Source organism: Mesocricetus auratus, unplaced genomic scaffold (genome assembly GCF_017639785.1).
Source record: "Mesocricetus auratus isolate SY011 unplaced genomic scaffold, BCM_Maur_2.0 Super-Scaffold_100023, whole genome shotgun sequence".
In the NCBI taxonomy this organism is placed as follows: domain Eukaryota; kingdom Metazoa; phylum Chordata; class Mammalia; order Rodentia; family Cricetidae; genus Mesocricetus; species Mesocricetus auratus.
The window spans coordinates 13,113,222-13,135,901 of record NW_024429204.1 but is presented as its reverse complement, the minus strand read 5'-3'; the positions used below and the strand labels follow the sequence as shown (position 1 = coordinate 13,135,901).

Genomic DNA, 22,680 nt, shown 5'->3' with positions numbered 1-22,680 from the left:
ACTTTAAAGTCAAACTTAACCTGAGCATGTATTGATCCTTTCCTAAGGAAATGGGAAAATAATAAATTGGGAGTTGCTATAAGGTCTCAAGAAAGGAAGAGATGATCAAATGCCACTTAGAAATATTAGGCTGGGAAGTAATGTTTGCAAAAATTTCCATGAGAGATAGCAAATAACATGCCAGCCACATTCAACGATGTGCTCATTTACAGTGGGCTGGAGAGAGGGCAGTGCTGAGGTTAGCGGTACAGAGGAGAATGTATACTTGTCATCCATCCATACTTTCCCCTGCCACAGACCGGGCAAAGCATAATCCAAGATAAAACAAGAAGTCCTGAAGTAATGCAACGTCTTTGATTAAGACTGAATGTCAAGAAACAGTTCTGCAGCCTTAGGCAGAGAGGAATAGAAAGAGCGAGAGAGAAAAAAAAAAGTACATCAGCTTCTAGGCAGAAAACACTTCAGAAGACGGTCCTAAGAGGGAAGAAAAACATATCTGTAGCGAAGAGAGTATGGAAATGAGCGTCATGGAGGGTCAGTAAATTTGATCAGGAAAGAAAGACAAGACAACAATGACTGCATGAAGGGATCGAGTGACTAGAAGTAAGGCTAGCACAGGTGTGAGTTCTATACCACTAGCTTCTTTCTGTCCTTCCGTCCCTGGCCCTGCCTCTGGCCTGCCATACTGTAATAACAGGAATGCAAGCAGCTTATGGAAACTCTACCAATATTTCAAGGTTATAATGACTGCAAAATTTCACAAATGAAATATATTAGATCCGAAGTCCAAACCCTACTCTTCTGAGAGCTTAATCCAGAATTCATTTTTTTCTGTAGACGGCATGGTTGAGAAATAATTAATGTAGGCTATTTATTAATGCCCTTTAACTGACAAAGTGAGTCAGTCCACTAAGGTAATCAGTCACAGCTAGAGTCAGAATTAGATTTTCATTTTGAGTCTAAATTTTTAATAAGGTAATGTTCCTGTGCTCCAGGTCAGAGTGGGGCCACCTGAATTGTTTGATTTCAGAAAATATTAATCATATGTGGATCAATTGTGTTTAATGATTTTAAAGGGTACAGATTTCAATTCTTGTAGTATTTGACATACGCTAGAATCACCGTTTGGATTTTAATTCTATCCTATGTAATTCGGAATATTTTTAGTGTTTGATATGTGGTGAGACTGAAGCTGGGTGTTCATGAATTAGGGGGCCACTGGACCAATAAGCTACATTTTTTGTCTACTTTATGGTGCCAAGGTAGGATTTCCTTACTGTAACAGTTACATAGGTGAATGACTAGAAATATTGTAGGTAGAAAGAGACAATCAGTTGACTTCTTTTTTTCTCTATAGGTTTTACCACACTATCCCTTTTATTTTGATAAGTATATTACTAGACACAAGAGTTTTACTCTGGTATTAACTTTGTATTAATAGATATTTAGTGCTTTTTATTTTAGACTTCTAAGTTGTATAGGATATGCATTATTCATGGAGACAAAATGTGGCACTGTGAACACTTGCATAAACATCATATGTAGAGTATTTAAAATTTAGAAGTAGTATTTGGCCTTATGCTTCAGAAAGCAGACTACTAAATTACACAAGGACTAAAGCTTTTGATAGACATTTATCAATCCACCATAGCATGCCTGCTGTGACAAGCTGTCTCCAGAAAGTGAGGATTTGTGAAGATAAAACTATCCTGGGTCTGCTCTATAAAAGGAAAGTCAAGTGTAAACGCGGTTGCACTGTAACCTACCAGTGTAGGTCACGGACTTGTGAGAGCAGTCTCCAGTTTAAATGTCTAACCTCTGACAGGTTTGTATGAAACTACATATCCCAAGTTTTGCTTAGGAAAATGGAGTCACAGTTGTGCCTATGCTCATTGTTACCAGCACATCTGGAATCTCTCCTGAATTAATTTTTCTTCCTGAAATTTCTTCCCCACATATGAACTTATAGGGCCCAAGATATTGCTGGTATTATGTTATGTTCAATATCTGTTTCTCATTCCTCTTTGTACTGGGTCATTCTCCTTCGTCAGACATTCTTCACTGGCATTTTACATTTGTTATCTTTTATTCCTATCTAACTATCTAAGGGCTAAGTTCTCACAGTTTCATATCTTCCACAGGGTATCTCATCTACAACCCAAAATTGTGTAGTCATTACTTGAATATATCACAAATTAATAGTTTCCAAAATAAAATGATATTTACCCTCATTTCTCGTCTCATAACCTGTCTACTCTGGATTATTTGAAATGTCTCTCAAAGGCTCCAGCATCAAAGGTTTGGTCAGCAGGACAGCAAAATTTAGAGGTAGGGGAGAATCTCAATATGATACTTGGAAAGGGAGTCTCACTGAGAGATTGTATCAGATTGGAATGTGGGCATGACTTTGGAGGATTGTCTTGATAATGTTATCTGATATGGAAATATCCACTTCTCTGTAGGCACCACAGTTTCTTAGGCAGGAGATGGGGGATGATGTAAGTGTAGGGAATGAAGTAAGCACTAAGAAACATGACTGTAAATATTCCGTCTTCTCTGGACTGTGAAGGTGGCTAGCTGCTTCAAGTTCATGTGCTGACATCCCTGAGCTAAAGCAAACCCTGCATCCACTAAGTTGATTTTTGTCAGTAGTTTATCACAGTAAAAGAAATGACACCCTGCAGAAGTTATTGCATCTGATTCCATAAGAACCCACTGATAAACATGTACATAATTTAATGGGATACTGGGAAATTATGTCAAAGATGAAAGACGACACTAGTTAAAGGGAGAGCACTCTGAGGGCATGTTGTTGGAGTCTATACTTATATTGTGAGCCTGTTCTCTGTCTGTCTGTCTGTCTGTCTGTATGTATGTATGTATGTATGTATGTCTCTCCCCCACCTCTGTCTCTGCCTCTGTCTCTCACTTTCTCTCTGTGTATGTACGTGTTTCTGTCTCTCTGTGTATTTCTCTGTCTCTCTATATATGTCTTAGAAGCTATGTGAATAACAGTATTGTCTAACTGTATACACACTCTTTAGTCATAATAAAGGCAAGTGGAAGCACGAAAAAGCATAACCCAAAATGCAACTATCCTCCATCAATATAATTTTCTTAGTTATGTTGTCACAGAGGTGGAAAACTAACATACTGTGATACTCAAAATATGAAAAATCCATTCTTTTAAGGAACCCAAATCAATACCACAGTTACTTTAGATTTGTCTATTATACCTTAAATTCCATCTTTCATTATGTTTCTAATTTTGTAATGAGATAAATCATCAGAGTGTGTTTCAACAATACCCACTGCTTTGGCAATACAATTTACTCACTGTGCAATGCAATTCTTCTTCTTCTTCTTCTTCTTCTTCTTCTTCTTCTTCTTCTTCTTCTTCTTCTTCTTCTTCTTCTTCTTCTTCTTCTTCTTCTTCTTCTTCTTCTTCTTCTCCTTCTCCTGCTCCTTCTTGTCCCTCATGATCACCACAATTTTTGTGTTTTTATTTTGAGATTTTTTTCCTTCCCCCCAAATCTGTTATATACTAGTCATTAATTCTCTTTCAAATTCATGGCTCATTTCTTCATTAATTGTTGTCGTGTGTGTGTGTGTGTGTGTGTGTGTGTGTGTGTGTGGTGTTGTATGTGTGTATTGTTACTTGTATGTATAGGTTTTCAGGGTTTACTCACCCAAAAATGAGTACATATATTTTATATAATACAACAATCTTCCAATTGTTGTTTTCATTATAAATAAACCTAACAATATGACCTCAATTCATATATATATGACTTTCATCTAAAGAATATAGTACTGGGTTCAGGCAGTCACTGACAATGCAGATTCTAAGTCTTAGGAAATAGGGATCTTGCAGGTCTAATTCTAAGAACAGTTAAAGGGGAGGTCTGTGTTAGAATGATCTAGGATGTGGTGGTAAAGGAGATAGGGAATGAGGGAGAAAGATGACAGAAAGGGGAAAGGAATATTTGAAACTTCGATTCTTACTTTGCAAATGGAACAATTTACCACTGATAGATCAAAACAAACACAGAAAGAGGCAAAAGGCAATGGCACCATGGATTAGTATAGGCTTTGGTCTTTCCACAGTAGTTTCAAACACTGAGGTTTAATGATCTTGACTGTATAATGGCAATAGTAGCATCAGTCACATAGGGCGTCTTTTGGGATTAAAGGAGGCAATGAAAGAAAAGCACTTAGGCAACCCCCAGTGGGCCTCCTGAGGCTGATTTTACTGATGTCATGCTCCCTGTTATAGATTCAACCTGACTGAGTTAAATATCCTTCCTATAAAGGAATTCATTTTCCAGATAAAGGGGCAGTTGAGAAAAGAGACCAGGTTATTAGGAAACAAGTCATTATCTTGGTTTGAGAATAGTGTGCTCGTCAAATTCTAAGAAGTTAAATAAATTGTTGGCCTTTGTTACCTGAAAGGCATACACAACTGTTTTTTCTTTCCATGAGACAAAAGAAAAATAGAAATAAAAATTCAATTTAGAAACATTTTGAAAACTTGAAAAAGCTATGTTTTTTATGTCATGTGCTCTTCACAAATAACTGAAAACTTTCTTCCAAGATGCACAATTTCAAGAAATTAGGAATCAAAGTACCCATATGACACATGGACGTTTTCATTATGCATCTCATCCATTTCACCTCTAAACCTTATTTCTAGGAGTAAAGTGGAAGTATGAGGGTTTTTCCTTAATTGGAAGGAAACTTGTGTAGGGAAATTCACAGCATTTGGTTTTGTGCCATTGAGTTCTTGGCTGGGTTTAATTTTAGTATTTCAGTATTTTCATTATTTTGTGAAAACTACAATTAGAATTTTATTAAAAATAAAGAAAATAGTATATATTAACAACTGACCTGATTAATCTAGGTCCTTTCTTATGTGCAAAAGATAAGGAATTGCTTGAGAAAAAATATTTTATTCATAAAAGTCACTTCAGGGGTTAGAGAGAGATGGCTTGCCTGTTAAGATCATTTGTTGCTCTCAAAGAAGACTGGGTTAGATACAGTCATCCAAACAGTATCTAACAACCACTCATCATCACAGTTCCAGAGCATCTGACACCATCTTCTGACCTCCAAGAGGTACCAGGCATGTATGCGGCCCATATACATATGTCATGCCCTCTGGATCCCCAAATTACTACCTGTAACGTGTAGTCTTCCCACTAGCCGCTTGGGTCCTGCCAAATTGTCCGAGGCCCCAGATAACACACAAGACACTATATTAATTATGAAACTGTTGTCCATTTGCTTGGTTTCTTATCGGCTAGCTCTGACTTGATTATTGACCTATAATTGCTAATATATATTTTATAAGGACTTACCTTTTTAAGGATGCACTCCTGAGCGCCCATTGCTCCCGAGAGAACACATGGTGAATTGTATCTTCACTACATTTGCCAGAATCCTCCTAGCCTCCTAGTCCCACCTATCTTGCTTCCCTATTGGCCAACAGTGCTTTATTGGCATATATACAGAACGACTTCCAGCATCAATTACCAAGAGACTGAATCTGATGCAAAAGCAAAGAGTCTTTATTATGAGTTGACCAGGGTCCTGCGATCTATCCAGAAGAGCAGCAATAACATCAGAAGTCCCAGCAATAGCAACAACAGAAGCAGAACAAGGGAGACTTTGAGTGACACGGGGAGGGGGTTTATATAGTGGGAAGGCTTGGGGAATTCCAAGCCTATAGGCTTGTGATTGGCTGCCCCCAACTCAGTATGGTGAAGGGAATTTCCAAGTCTACAGGTTTGGGTTTGATTTCCCCCTTTGGGATAAGTTTCAGAAAAAGTCAAGGTAAGAATCTTTAATCTAGGAGTTTCTACTTCTCTATGCTTAAGGTCTATGGGGAATCGTTCTTCTCTAGACTAGAGGTTATGATTTCCCTAGGCTGAGGTCTGAAAAAGGTCATGCCTCTAGACTAGAGGCTACTCCTTCCCTATTCAGGGTTTAATCTGTTTTTTCTGCTCAGGGATTGGTTGGTTTTTTGTCAGGGACAGATGGCTGTGATTTCAGGACCAAACTCTGTTTCTTTCTCTGGTCCTTTTTAGTTTTAGGGTCTAATTTTAAGCCAGGGCATATTTCTTTAACTGACTTTGATTCTACAGGCAAAGTAGTAGGTTATCTTTGTGCTGGTTTTAGGCTCAGGATGTTTTTCTGTGGCTCTGGGTTCAGGGATTAAAGTGTTTCTTTCACTGGCTTTGGGCTCAGAGCTGGGATGCTCAGGTATTGTGATGTGGCTGCAGATCACAGACATGCTGGTGCCTGAGTCTCTCACATACATGCAGGTAACATACTCATACACATATTTTTAAATAAAATATTTAAAAAGAAAGGTAACTGTTACTATAGATGGGAATATTAATCCTGGAACTAAAAATCCAACAAATATCTGCTAACTTTTTAACCAAACGTTTCTTACGTGTGCATTTAGTACTAAATGCTATAGATATTGAACACATTGTTTAGATTGCTGTTTGTATCTTCTGTCATGGGAATTCTAGGATGTTTATTCACAAAATAAATTCATCTTCAATATTGCTTTTCTGGTATCATTAAATCTAGAAGGAATCTATCTGTATAAATGATGATGCAATAGATTATGACAGGAATAAAACAAATTTGTTGTATAATTTGTGTTCTCTAATAATAATAGCAATTATAAGATTCAACTGTATGTAATGAAAACATCTATCTGCCCCTACTTAATAGTGTGACTTAAGATTTAGAAGACACAAAACAGTATATGATCTTCCTAAAATGTTAATAATGATGACAACTATAATACTCAATTATAATTTATGTTTTCTGACATTTTGAATATAAATCTGTGCTGGTTAATTTCATGCCAGTGTGACAAAGGCTAGAACCATTGGAGAATAGAGAGCTTCAAGTGTGAACATGTCTACGTAAGATTGGCTGTAGGCAAGCCTATAGGGTATTTTCTTAATTAATTATTGGTGTGGTCATCTAGGACACTGTGGGTATGGCCATCCTTGGGCTGGTTTTCATGGGTTCTATAAGAAAGCAGTTTAAAGAAGTCACTAGGAACAAGCCAGTAAGCAGCACTCTTCCATGACATCTGTATAAGCAATTCACCATAGGTTCATGTTATGTTTGATTTCCTGTCCTGACTTCCTTTAATGTTGAACAGTGATGTGGATGTGTAATCCAAATAAACCCTTCCCTCTCCAAGTTAATTTTGATCATGGTGTTTCATCACAGCAATAGTAACTCTAAAGAGGGCAAAAATCTAAGCATGCACTAAAAATTTTCTGGCTTCTTTTTATTATATGCAACTGAATTCAGAATTATTTTAGAGTTTACAGTAATGAAAGCATTAATTTCTGTTCTCCTTCTATCATGCCATTCTATTGGTTCTATATAGAACAGAAGTATATTGCCATATTCTCATATTGACTTTCTATTTACAGAAATTGCAAGAATCAAGAGAGAGTTCAGTGAGTTTGTCTGTTTAGTTATCTCATTTTCCTTTGAAACAAGGCATGAATATTTTTGTTTTTCTAATTAAGTCAATTTCCTACCTCATCTTTTATTTCTTTTTAACTTTACCCCATGGGCCATTCTTGAAGATCACTGGTGTCTACCAAATTAAACCCTTCACCTTATTTCTTTCAATCCCATAGGTCAACATATTTTCAGTTCAAAGCAAATTAGTCAATTTCCTTCCTGTTCTCTGACACTGACCATTGAGAAGTCCTGATAGGAATGCTGATGTCCCTGGTTTAGTTTCCTAGATCAGTACTCGAAAGTACTGATATTAGTCCTTGTGAATCCCATTCAATTCCTCCATTCAGAATGTAGCAAATGACCATTTGTTCCTGCCACCTGAAAGTAACATTTTTACTATCAGGCAAATTCTCCTTTCTGACAAACTATTTGGTTGCCTGGCTTCTGCAGAGATCATTTAAAATGTGGCTATTGTTATACAATTAGAACAAAATTTCCAAGGATTCCTAAAACTTCTAACCTCCATTTCTAAAACAGGTATAAGAAGCGATCCTCTTTGTGACCCTACTAAAAGTTAATTCCACAACCTGGTCCATAATATGAAATCTGCCAACCAAACAAATGCAGAGAGTGAGTTAGACCATCCTAAAGTAGTGACGAAAAATCTAGTCCTTTGTCTAGTCTAAAACACTAGCCCTAGAAGTAGTGACAAAGTCAAGCTAAAGATCATATGAGCATATTTAACTCACCATATTTTATGTTGATGACTGTTAACTGAGAAGCAAAGAAAATGTCTTTCTGACTTAATATATACATGCCAAGCAAAAAAATATATTTCCCTCCAAAAGGTCCTCCTTATTACTTATAAGCAAATTAGGTAATAATGAATCAATTGCAGAACAAAGCATTTAGTTTCTTTAGTTGTCTTTGATTTATAGGTGACTTTCTGTTTCTTGGAATAAAAGAACATACACACAAGGAACTGGTATCAGAAAAGCGAGAATACTTATTGCAATGGATAGTCTGTGGTAGTTAAATTGTCAGCTGTAAATAGGAAAATTAAAGAGGAAAGCTTTTTGGTGTCAGCCAGATATCTTAGGTCTCCATAGACAGCTGTATTTGAGCACCCTAATGTTTATATCTTAATTCTGAACTTTTACAGGTTTTGTAAAGGTTCGGATGAGTGAGCTCTCCTCTCGTTTCTCAATAGGTTTTCTTCCTTTAATATTTCTATGCCTTGGACTAGTGCTATTGTCATAAGGTAGAAACAGACAGAAGGGACACTCATTACAACACAAAAGCTTCATCATTAAAGTGAAGACTTACTCTAACTTGCTCAGAGGGGAAAATCATTTTGTGAAACTAGAATGAAGTTTAGAACATGCCCAATTATATTTTTGGTGATGTTCCAAAATAAGATGTCAGTTATTTCTGCACATACACATAATTTATCATATTAAATATCCAGCTCTATAACTGTGAGCTCTCAGACATTCTGGGTCTATATAGTATACTGCAAGGAAATACACAGAATGGATAACATCTTTTGATCTATTTTGTGTTTTTCTCAAGCACTTGTCTTTCCTTTTTAATAATTCTTTTTGATTCTGATAAAATTTAGTGACGAGGCCAAGTGAAATAAGGAGTAAATAATTTTTAGTTGACAGACATTGTTATGAACTGGAATTTATGTTTTCTAAAATTATCAGTGTTAATTTAATTTTATCTTAGTAATCCACTTTGTACAATTATCATGTGCATAGGATATGAATGCAGGTTTATTTACTGGGGAATTTTTTCATCAAGATTTCTTGGAAGATTCCTTAATTTGGAATATTCAGCTATTATTTTACTTGTGCTACTCAGGAGTGAATATCTCCATTAGCTCTCTTCTTAAGAGCAATGGACTCAAGTAACCATAACCACCTTACTGCTGACCGTTCCTTTAAATGGGTCTAAGTAATGCAACTTTGCTTTAATGTGTTGGTACCATAGTCCCATTATTCAAGTCGTGAAAATTTATATAATTTACTTATTGGTGTCAGATACGTTCTGCTCTCAACTGTATGAGAAGAGTAACGTTCCATAAATGTGATTTTTTTATTGTCTTCATAGCTACACAAAGACAAAAATGTTACAAAACCAACACTGGAAAAATGCACTTCATCATTATGAAATTGGAGTTAATAAAGATATAAATTATGAAATTACGTAGAGTTTTCAGTGTAAATACTCTAGTAAAACAATAGTACCTATTTCTGTAGTGTTCTCTGTATGTTGCAAATAGAAGTTTCTTTGATGATAATTGAGGCTTGCACTTACCTGTGGATATAAGAACACATATTTAGAATGTAGTTAGAGATTATGCTAATTTAGTAAAGAGGAAGTTTTAAGTTCTTCTCCATGATTTCATTAGCCCTGGGTAGTATATTTTTTTATAATAAGATGTAAAAGAAGTACAAATAATTGAAAGTTTTAGCTGTGAGGGTCCAGATGAGTTGTGTGATATCTTTTGGGGAAACAGCAGAAATAAGTATTTGCCACATAGGGCAAGAATAGAAAAAATAAATGATTAAGTCCAAATTTGGCCTGTGACCAGGATATTTATTGGGGAGCTGCACCAATGGAAAGCCTATTCCAGCAGGGGTGAGGACTCTACAACCACATCACTGGACCTCCTGCACTACCTGAAGACAAGTGGTAACTGCCTGTGGTCACTGCCTGCATAACTGCTAGGAGAAATCTCTTAATGTCTCCAATTTCTTTATCTTCGTGAGTCTCTTAAGTCTCCTGAGTCTCCCTCTAGGAGTCCATGTTTCAACAGCTGAGAAAACAGCTCCAGGTCATTTGTAGGCTGCTAATGAACTGTCAACTCATTGTAATATCTAGGAGAGCAAAACTAAAAAAAAAGTAAAAGTATATGGTAAACTGACGTAAAAATTTGAATGACAGTTACTTTGAGAGAGGCTGTTTAGTTATTGAGGAAGAAGTAAACAGAGTAGGAACTTTGAATATGGGTAAGCATGGAGTTCATCTCAAGCCATTTTCAGCCCATTGCCTCTGAGAACAAATCCTTGTCCTAATAAATTCAGCATCTTCTTTATCCAGGCTCCATTCACCGATCTCTTTAGGTTGTGCTTTGGGTTGAAGTCAGCTTTATCAGAGAAAAGATAATGCTGCTAGCCAAAATCTCCAAAAGAGCTCCCTGGATGATACTTTGAAGCACAGAAGTTTCATTCAGTACAAAGAACAGATTCTATCAGTACAGTCTGTATCAGGCAGTGTACTAGAAAATGATGAAACAAAAATATAGACATGACCTCTTCTGTTTAGGACATTGATCTATGGGCAAGACAGAAAAGTCAATTGTAGTTCCCCTAACAGACTTGAAGAAAAGACATCACAGGACAGAATGTTACATTTTAAACCCTATCAGGTCAATTCTACCTGAATGATACCCTTTGGAGTTGAGTAATATAATGATTTGGGGAAAAAGTTGATTTTTAAAAAGTGTTATAGTTTTCTACAATATTTTAAAAACTTCAGTTTCCAAGTTATACCACTCTTGATTAGACTTATTTCAGAAACAATGAAAAGGAAAGATATTGACACTAGAGATATGAATTGACTTGTAATTATTTCTATTTCCTATTGAACTAATGACTGCTAAAATACACTTATAAAATCTTATGACACTAGTTGGCTAATTCCATGGAAAGAATATTGATTCAACAAAGTCCTTCTGTGAAAGAAGAAAAACACACCACCAACAGAATTGCATCTGATGAAATTCTCTCAAACTTATGTCTTAGCCTTAGAAAATATAAGACAAATATTTCCTATGTGAATTGAATTAAATATATATTAGTAAGAAAACAGTTGGCTGCTAATTTAAATTCAGCTGATACTTGGTGAAAATGGAATTGGAAATTTTAAGTATTTGGATCTTGAGAATACTATTGTAGCTATCTTGTTTAATAAACACAGATAAGAAGATTAGCTATTTGCTGTTGTTTATTGAAAAATTCCCAGAGAGATTAACTTTGTATGCCTCATTTTGATTTATTTCTGTCTGTCAAATCTACTACTTGGAAGATAATACTTCAGTTTTCTAAGAAAGGATAGCATAATTTCTGTGATTTCACAATTGGACAAATATCAGTAAGGGACACTTATATTTAATCTGTTAGTGTGACATAGAAAAGATAAAATTTTCAAACACAATACAAATATTGATTGGCTAGTGTAAGACTCTAGTTTAATGATTGGTTTGGTTGTAATGAGAAAAAAAATCCTGGTAAGAGTCTATAGCACACTCCGTATTATTCACCCCAACAGTTGAGGTACATAGTGGAAGACTTATTGTCCAGTTAATGAAAATGCAAGAAATGTATACTTAGATGACTTAGCCTGCTTTAAAAATTAATGATAAAATATTTGTTAGAGACAAAAAATATTTGTTAAACAAAATGGTTATCATTATCATCGTTGTTACATATTTCATTGTCTGCTACAATGTAAAATCTGATTCCTTCTCTTGGAAACATTTTGGTTTTGGAGATTTTGTTTTATTTTGTTTTGTTTTTGTTTTTCTGTATATTCCAAAGTGTGTAACATCTTATGCAATTGCAATGATCATTTGGAGAGAAGAAAAGACAAAAACGAGGCAATATGTTTGGTAGATTCAATGAGATTAACTTTAATCATTTATGTTGAGTTATTTGGTAAGAATAAAATAAAGGCTAAGAATTTCTGTCTTGAGAACTGGTTGGATGACAGTATCCTTTACAGAGGAAACATACCTTGGAACAGGAAATGTGAAAATAGTGGTCAATGTAAAGGGGAGGATGGGATTTCAGACAACCTGAACTCATCATGGTGCAAAGCTAATATGCTTCAGTAGGAACCACTTCATGAATTCTGAGTTTTGATCTTTTTCAGGCTAGCAAGATTGACCACAGTACTCTTTTTATATAGTTTGCATTTTTTTAACATTTAAAGATTTTTTACATATGGTATGTTTTGGTCAAAATCTTTTGAGATTTGGAGCAGCAGCAACAAAAGTCTGAGCTTCAGGGGAAGCAATCTTTACACTACAGATTTCTGATACAATCCTTGCTTAGTTTGGCATATTAAATCATGTTTGAATTGTAATATTTTCCACTTGAGGTAATCTCATTATATGCTGAAGAATACCCCCTTTTAAATATACTGGATTTTATTTACTCCTGAAGAATCTATGTATATTTTGGTACATTAGCTAATATCCCAGAATATAGTCTTAAAGCTAAAATGTAAAGTGTGTAATTGACATTGGAGCTAAAAATGTTTAATCCATATGAACTCCATAGATAGTAATTTGAAGAGCCTGAAACTTCAGATTATTTGTATAAGTTACTTTAAAAACAAAGGAGAAGTTGATTTGGTGTTTATAAGTAAAAAATCAAGGAGAAGTTGTTATAAGTTTAGTCACCATTGTAATAAACGGACTTAGACAAGTTTCCATTTCTTCTCATTGATTATGAAAAATGTGGGAAATTTCAAATGTGGGTCAATATCATTTCCCTGCTCAGAAATAAGATCCTAAGCACTTAAATAAAGAGATGCCATGTCTTATTTTCAGACCAAGACAGGACTTTTGATGGGGTCAGTCCTGCTGTATATATGTTTCTCTTATTGGTTGATGAATAAAACACTGTGTGGCTAGTAGCCAGGCCGGAAGGATAGGTGGGGATACCAAATGGCAGAGAATTCTGGGAAGTATAGGCAGACAGGAGTTATGATGTAAGCCAGGGAAAAGAGGACTCGCCAGGGTTAGGCATTCTCTGGTAAGCCAAGACCACGTGGAAATACATAGATTAACAGAAATGGGTTAAAAATTAAGACAGAGCTAGCCCATAAGAAGGCCTAGATACTGGTCAACTGTTTAATAATTGATGTAGCATCTGTGTGTTTATTTCGGGCAAGATGGCTGTGGAATCGGGTGGGAAATCCAGCAACAGACTTTGTATTCAAAGCCTGGAGCTAGAGCTCAGGTATTGTGCAGTGGTGAAGTCCAGAAGGGACACAGGAGAAAGCAGTAAAGTTGAAGAGGAGATATTAAATGGAAAGAGCACAGGAGATGGGAAGGAGTGATGCCTTAGTGAAATCATGATTATTTGAATTACTTGCTGTTTAACCTTGGACAATATATGTATCTTTAAATTTTCTTATACGTTAAAGGAGAGAAACAATATACAGAAGTGAAATGTAGCAACTGCAATTCTTTGCATAGTTATTTTTTCTTTCATGTATGGGAATAATAACAAAACCCCCAGTTACTATCTCCTGGGATTAAAGGCATGCGCCACCAACGCCCGGCTGAATTACTTGCTGTTTAACCTTGGACAATATATGTATCTTTAAATTTTCTCATATGTTAAAGGAGAGAAACAATATACAGAAGTGAAATGTAGCAACTGCAATTCTTTGCATAGTTATTTTTCTTTCATGTATGGGAATAATAACAAAACCCCCAGTTACTATCAATAGTAGTAGCTTTTATGAAAGAGATTATACTGATAAAATACTTTTCTAATGTCAGGATGTTGGAGAGAAAAAAAAACTTGTATCGAAGCCCAAGAGGTGCACTTTAGGTATTTATGTATGGACATGTGTGTATGTGTGCTATCATATTTGAAAATAAAATATGAACATGTGGAAACAATAAGGTTTGTACTAAAGTTTTTTGGTTATCTGATGCTAAAGCATTTGCAAAAAGATTGCATTTATTTATTTTTCTTCCTTAATATGATTTGCATAAGTGATGAGAACATCAATTTTGGATACTAGCTGAGAATAAAAATAACTCCTTTATGGTGGATGACAAAACATTTAGCTATCTCTAATTCCTGGGCTGGAACTGATTTCTGTGGCAGTGCTTTACTTTAAACGAGTTAAATAAGGACCAAACCCACACATCAAACCACAGTTTCTACTATTAAGGGTACCTTGCATCAATTCACTCTGTCAGGACAGGGATGCAATTCTAAGCCTACACCCACACCTTTTCGGTGGACAGATGCAGATATCAAAGTTAGAAGACATCTGATGCGTGTCAAACACTCCCTTCTTCATCCTAGCTCTCTCAAAACCCTGTGTTCTTCCTGTGAAAGGGCTGCAACCTGTAGCATCACTAAAAATATCGCATCAATCAACACAAAGACAGAAGTTCTTTTGTATTCTTTTCTTTCTTTTTCTGGATTTCAGAATGAGTGCTGGCTATTACACATGCTGGGCAAGCATTCTCTCACTGAACTATATATAGCTGCCATCTCTTTAGATTTTAAAAGTAGAGTAAGCATATTAGGAAAAATGCAGATTAAATATAACTGCCTTTCATCCTCTCCTCTTTGGTCTAAACCAGTTACTCAGTGAACACATTTTGGTGACTGCATATGTCTATCGATCTACACCAATCCACATGTTTTCTGGGGTTGCTGTTCCAAGACTGTGGCTTGGCTTGTCATGGTTAGATCTGTTGTGTTATTTTGAATTTTCCCAGATCTGAAGCTTGTTCCTGTTTTGAGCTTTCGGTGGTAAGTGATACTACCTCTGCACCTGAAATCCATTTACATTCTCAGCTGCCCATGGGGGTACAGATCAGTCTCTGCATTGTTTTGAAATGACCAGCTCCAAATCCCAGGACACCAGGCCATGGAGATATCTGGTGAATAGTAGCTGATTATCTCACAGATGTTCCAACAGACACTTCCCAGCTGCAGGGCAGGAAATGGTATTTTCAAATGGAGATCCCACTCTCAGATATAGATGCCCTCGCTGATACTGCGTCTCAGATAGTCAGACAAAAGCATCATCTAAAAACAAAATCCCTTCATGGAAACCATTCACACAAGCAAGAAGTAAACCCAGATATTGAAAACTCATGAAAGGTTTCCTGTCTTTCAAAGATTGTCTAAAATCTTAGAAAAATTAAAAAAAATTCCACTTGGTTTTTCAATTTTGTTTAGGACTTGAGATTAATACTTTCTTTTGTTGTACAAACATACATATTTTTATAAAGTTTTATGTTACATTCTCTCTCTTTAATTATTATTTCCAAAACTTATATAAAATCTCATTCAGTAATTTAAGTTCATTTTATATGGAGGGACACTACTAACACTCCTCTGGAATACATAGGGTACTTAATCCAAGGGGGAAAATGTATAGAATTGTGTATATGCTACAACTTCTACATGCCAAGTTTAAAATTTCCCTAGTTAAACCCATTCATGAATTTTTAGGAGTTGAAAACTGACAATACAGAATCAGTTTAGAAGCTTTTCCAATAGTTTATGGAAGAAATAACAAAACTTGTGACAATGTCCAGATGATAGGCTGAGCAATAATTTGTACAGATTTCCATAGATGCTTCCAAACTCAATTCACTTTCTGAAACCCTTCTCTGGCCTTACAAATCTTTATCTTGCTTTCAATATTTAATCAGGCTTCACTGTAGCACCTATTGGAAAATTCATCTTTTTCAGAATAGCACTGGGAGGCAATGCCAGGAGGATTACCAGTGAGTCAAGCCTTGGCTACATAGAGATTTTTAAAGCCAACCTAGGATAAAAAAGGTACTTCAAAATTTTCTATTTTATAAATTTAGTACAAATTCCTTGAAATTAAATGTGTTTTTTACATTCCATATATCTCATGATGCTAACACTTTGTTATTTAAAGTGAAATGAAATGCTACCATAAATAAAGTCATAGTACGTAAAGAAAAATGTTACATTAGTTTTAAAATTTGGATTGATTTTTGGAATGGGGCCCAGTGCTTGGCTGTTGATATTTGCAAATGTTGCCACCATTTACTGGATGAAGGCTCTACAATGAGAACTAGGGTAGTCATCAAACTGATTACAGGAGAAGGCCAGTTCAACTACCCTCTCCAATATTGCTAGGAGTCTTAGCTAGGGTCATCCTTGTCGATTGCTGGAATTTTCTCTGGCACCAGGTTTCTTCCTAATCCCGAGATGCCTGATCCCATCAAGACATCTCTTTCATTGCTCTCCTAATCCTTCCAATCCAATCCCTCACGTTCCCTTGTTAACATCTTTCACATGTGTTGTACTCTCTTTGTCATCTAACCAACAGAGAGGCAAGAGTAAGCTTGGAGAGGTGTGTTACGAGAAGCTTTTCCTTGCTAGCCGCTTTGGTTTATCCCCCGCCAGTCGCCTGGGCTCTGCTGCTTTGTAGTCCCCAAATAAACACACAAGACGCTATATTAATTATGAAGCTGTTGGCCTTGCTCATTTCTTACTGGCTAGCTCTGATTTAAGTAATTACCCCATAGTTGTTAATCCAAGTATGTCTCTTACCGGAGAGGTTTCCGGGCTTCCTACCCCAATGGCGTTACATCTTGACTCTCTGTGTTCTCCTGTGTTTCTCCTTCCCAGAATCCTCCTGGACTCCTAGCCCCACCTATCTAGATTCCTATTGGCCAGCAGTAATTTATTGACATATACACAGGACTTCCCCAACAGAGGTGTCTTGTCCAAACTTACTTATCTAAACTTAGGAAAGGAAAACAACAACCACCACAAAAACAAACAACAAAACTTAATTGGGAAATTTTACCATATTTTCACCCTCCAATGCATGGATCTATTCACACTTGCATCCTTTCTTTTTTCATTTTTAACTCTGTTACACCAGAAAAAATCCCAAACAAAAATAAAATGCATCACATTTCAATATCACAACATCTGCTTTGTTCTATGACAGCAGCACTTCTCACTTTATGATGATATGCTTACTGGTAGAGTTTGGTGTCACTTGGCAAACAGAAGAAACTTTGGAAATGCTTTGCTACATCATTTCCTACCACCATTCTGCCCCCTCCTCATCTCTTCTTTTATAAGCTTCAAAAACGTGCCCAAATATAATACTATTTTAAAAAATGGCATAACCAATTAAAAATAAAGTATTGAAAAAATAGAAGAATATCTTACCCAAGACCATTGAGCACACCAAAGAAAAATGAGGACAAATGCATAGACCATAATATTCATGGTTTAGTGCTCTTTCAATCTGTAATAGTTTTCTGTTTTAAAGGTTCGTCATGAAAAAGCAATCTGTCCTCCTCAATGTCCATGTCTAGCAATATCTTTCTGAACATACTATTTAAAAAGTCTTGAAGATTAAAGTATTATTAAAATCATACAAATAGGCATGTGCATCTGTACTTTTTAATTGAAGGCAAGACCAATACTTGCAAGCCTTAGAATATAATTATGGCAACAAACATAGGTAGAAGGGGTGATGTATGTATCATGTGATTTTTTAATTCCATTGGCAATAAAGAATCCTTGAAATTCTTCCAGAAACTAAAACCTGATGAATATATCATGGTGTCTCTCTCCATTTCCTGTCAGAAAGGAATTAAAATGAATTGACACAGTGAATACGGAAATATTAATATTGCAGTCTACTTCTTAGAACCACTATATAGCATATTAAGAATTAAGCTATAGCTCTCTAAACAAGAGTAACATAGAAAACAAGTGCTAAAGCGAGTTTCAGAGATGTTTAATCAGCATTTCTACCTTGTGAATTTTTTTCAAAGTCAATGTTCTTCTAATTGACTAGGAATAAAGTAAGAGTGGAGTACAGTGGTTTTACATACACATATTTTCAGATAATTTTTATTACACAAATGCAGTATTATATTTTGATGAATAGTACTTTTTAAAGGTTTTCAAGTGATTCATTTAAGAGTTTGTCTTGATGGTTAATTTCGAATCAGATTTGCTACTTGGAGTTATTTAGAATATTATAACAATTCTTTGGCTGAAATGTCACGGCTTCTATGGGGAGATGAAGCTTTTGCTACCCTATGGAATTGAACTGGTCTAGAACTCTCAATGTTTCAACATTTGCAGATGTTGCTATTCTATAATTCTTACCAAGTTAGGAACCTAAACACCCTTTCATTTCCATTCGTCCCTGCACTGCACTGGGTAGAAACATCACCTCCTGATGGCCATGCATAGAATTGTGCTGTTCACATATATCACTATGTTCATTTGCTGGGAAATCCAGGGGTGTCATGAGCAGCAACACTAAAGCACCGGCTACTGTTTTGCTGTGTGGTTTCATCCTCATTTACGCTGTTTGCAGAGAAATATTTATTCAGCCTGTGGCATGACACCACCTGGAGAGGAGGACAAACCAGTTCAGCAGCTCTTTCCATAGGGACTTGCTTCATATCACCTACAATGGGTTTCCTTGTCAACAATTTCCCTACTCCTCTCTTTCCCCAACTGCCCAGCCTTCTGATGAAAAATATGTAATTTTACTAATCAAATCTTATGATCAAACCACTATTCATAACCTTTACCTGGGGATTGAGAGAAGGCTCTAGGTAGGGAGCATGTACTACTTTTGCGGGATGACTGAGTTTGGTTCAGAACACCCAGGCCAGGAGTCTCACTATTACCTCTAGCTCCAGATTCAGGGAGATTACTCTGGCCTCCAAGTGCACCTGCCCACATGTGCACATATGTGAACACAGAACCAAAACTATCATTAGCATAAAATCAGCTATTAAATATATATTCTTCCTACATCTTCTGAGACGGGTAGATGACATGCTGGAAAACTGTATCCCATTCTACTAGGTTGTCCTTTGACCATGGCACATACACTCTGTGTCCCCCCCCCCCCACATACACACACAAAGAAAATACAAATTAAAAAATCCTTTCTAGTTCAATCTCATTCTTACTTTCCTTTTTTTTTAAGTCTATTGGCTAGTTAGTTACAAAACACACACACACACACACACACACACACACACACACACACGCACAAGTATTCCTCTCTCTTTTTCTTTCCTTCTCTGATCTCTCTCTAACTCTCTGTGTGAGTCTTTCTGCCACTCTCTGTTCCTGTCTCTGTCTCTCTTTCTGACACACATACACATACACACACACATACATGCACACTTACACATACACACACATACACACAGAGACAAAGAGACAAAGACAGAGACAAAGAGACAGAGAGAGATGGGGTAATTTGCGTACAAAAGAACAAAAGTGGTGGAAGGAAGGAGGAGAGAAGGTAGGATGGAGGGAAGGAGAAAGAGAAAGAGACAGACAGACAAACACACATACACAACTACTTAGTGCACGCAATTACATGCACACACACACACAGAGGAGAAATAGAGACAGGAACAGAGAGAAAAGTATTTCCTTTCCTTGAATTTTTTAAATTTTATTTTCATGAACATTCAAAATATACTTACAAACAACCCAGTCTATTTTGCGTCAGCTACCGTGTGATGTAATTCAACATCATAAGCTAAGGAAGCCAGCTATTTCCTGAATGTTAGCTGCACAGTACAGGGTCATTATTTTTTGTGCACACATTTATTTGGAATCATCTATATGCCAGCCTTTGACTTGTTCTGTGTTGAGTTGGAAACATGGAATAGCACAATGAAAATATATGCCTTATTACCTTGGTGAAACATTTAAATTCAGTCATTCTACTTTTCCAACATCAGCATGTCATTAGGCAGAGCATCGTTCTCTCACTTTAGAGCACACAGTCGTGGGTTTATACTTCAATTGCTGCTTTTATTTCTTTTTGATGTACTTCACATTCTTATTTTTTATGCATTATTTTGTTGTTTTTCTACACATGGTCTCTTTGTATAGCCCCAGTTGTTCCGGAACTAACTCTGTAGAACAAGCTAGTCTTGAAATTACAGAGATCCATCTGCCTCTACCTCCCAGTGCTGGGAATAAAAGCACGCATTGTATGCATTGTATGCATGCACTGTAACCATCTTGCCTTTATACAACCCTTAATGGCAACCACCAGGGACTTTTGCCTTCAACATTGTAGAACCTTCTAGAACGTCCTCGTTTACAAGGCACCACACCTGCATCTGAGCTAGTGAGTTCTTGCCTTCGTTTGCAGCCATCTTTGTAGTTCATGTCTTATCTCTGTGCCATTGAGCAGACTGTGTTATTTCACCTCCTGTAGTATGTAGTTTCGTGGACAAGGTGATATTTTAATGCACCCATAAAACAGTCTAGAAAGCTTTTTTTTTATTCATCTTCATGTTAGCAGGGAGCAAATTCATAACATGGAGGAGGGAGGATTTTCCAGTGTTTTTCTGTGAGATATGGTGGCGACAGTGCTGGGGAAACCACACAGGCCATAAGACACTGGTCAGCAGAGAAACACCAATCAGAGGACATCTGGAAGCATAAGAGCAAAAGCCGTCCTCAGAAAAGGGATAGGAGGTAGCCTGCTGCTGGCTCTCCTGAATGATTTTGTAAACTCCTCCTCTGATGTGGGCTTCAACCAGAGAAGTCCTTTCTTTCAAGTGTCCACACACAGAGCCTTACTGAATACCCCCACGAGAAGACCCTGTTCTAACTACTAAAATCAACGGTTTCTCCCCTGCCCTGTAAGAAACATGTGTTGTACACTTTGGTTTCCCTTCAGATTGTCTTTTTGCCGTTGGCTAAAATCTGTGCTCTATTTTCCAGCTCAAAAATGGAAAGCATTCGAAAGCTGAGCGATGCCAACAGGACCTGAAGACAGTCCCCATGAGTCAACTAAAGACTCCCTCAGAGAGAAGAGTGTCCTGCATAATGCCAGATACTCAAAGGTAAATGTAACCTGCTTTTACATCTGATGGAACTGCTTGCTGGAATGGGACACTTCTGTCAGCTCTCAGACTTTTGATATTTTATCTACCTTATCTTTAAAGGAGAAAAACCATCTGTATAACTGGCAGGGTTAAGGAAGAAAATTACTCTAAAGTGCTTTAAACCCAGAACCAAAAGAAGGTAGTAATTTTGCATCCACTTTAGAGCAAATATTGAAAAGTTTTGAAAAAGAACAGATTGGCCTGGGAAGGCAGAGTGGTCCTTATAAGTGCCCGGCAGACAAGCAAGAGGATTTCAATTCAAATCCCCAGCAGCCATGAAAACAATGCACACATGTTTCATTGCCTGTAACCAGGCATAGAATACAGGTGGCATAGAGACAGATTTATGGAACTTACTAGTCAGCCCTTATAGCCAAAGATAAATGCTGAATTTAGTGCACTCCTATCTCAAAGATAAGATGGAGAGTGATCAAGGAGGAAACTCATGAGAATATATGTGTGCATGCACACATATACTAATACACTTACATATATACACACATGTATATTGTATATTGTATGTTGTCTATATTATTATTTCACAGAGTTGGTATTCCTTCAAAGCAAGTGAGTGTACTTCTTGCACGTCTGCAACAGTCATCATATTCTTGCTTCTCAAGATGAGAGGCATAAGCTCTGTGCATCTTTCACCGACGCTGAGGTAGTCCTGATGGAAGATACAGCTCTGTGTCTTTATCACATTTGAAAACGATTGATGAATATAGACATGGCAATGTACCTACGTAACGCTTATTTTGAGTTTTAATTCCTTAACTTACATCTCTGCGCAAGGAACTAAAAACTCTTTACAGTTTCTTAGCTAGTAGCACCCCAGTAAAAGCCTACGTGTATATTTGTGCTCCTCTTCATTTGTCAGGGTGAGAACACGGCAACTGCATTGTGTGTAAGCAGGAGGATTGTAACATGCTATGGCACTGAACCTTCTGGGAGACACTTTAAACTAGAAATTGGAGGGAGTGTAGATTGCCTAGCTCCATGTCATTTATGGGCATATGAACGGTGATCTCACTTTATTGTTATAAACAGCAGTTTCTTATCTAGAATATGGATATGATTTAATGCTGAAATCATAATCCATGCTTTTATAGCAGCAGTCACTAAGTATACCACTTAATACACGTTTAATGCATGTTACCTACAGTTGTTTTGCTACACAAAGCTAGTTTAAACATTAGGCTGTTGACATTCCATCCAGAATATGATAGAACTTCCGAAACGTTTCCACTTATTAAATATTTACTGTTTCTTCACATTGCTGAACGCACAGTCTAATCACAACTAATCATTGCTGTCTCTTCTCACTTCTTCCCTGATGTATACCATTCATCATCAGCTGTGTCTAAACTGTCTAATAAGTTAGTTCACATCTTTTCGTTTTCCTTACTATGACTAAAATGTAAGCAAATCTTTACCCCTTTCTCACATTTTTA

General features: G+C 36.6%; 1 long non-coding RNA gene across 1 annotated transcript in view; it reads right to left on the bottom strand.

The window, feature by feature from the left end:
• LOC121133744 overlaps positions 1–16,912 on the bottom strand; it is a 45,794-nt gene extending 28,882 nt beyond the window's left edge. Inside the window, exons 1-2 of the long non-coding RNA XR_005870722.1 lie at positions 16,872–16,912; positions 9,759–9,828 (exon numbers count right to left, since the gene is read on the bottom strand). This is a non-coding gene — a long non-coding RNA (uncharacterized LOC121133744). The remainder of the gene's footprint in view (positions 1–9,758; positions 9,829–16,871) is intronic.
• Between the last annotated feature and the right edge of the window lie 5,768 nt (positions 16,913–22,680).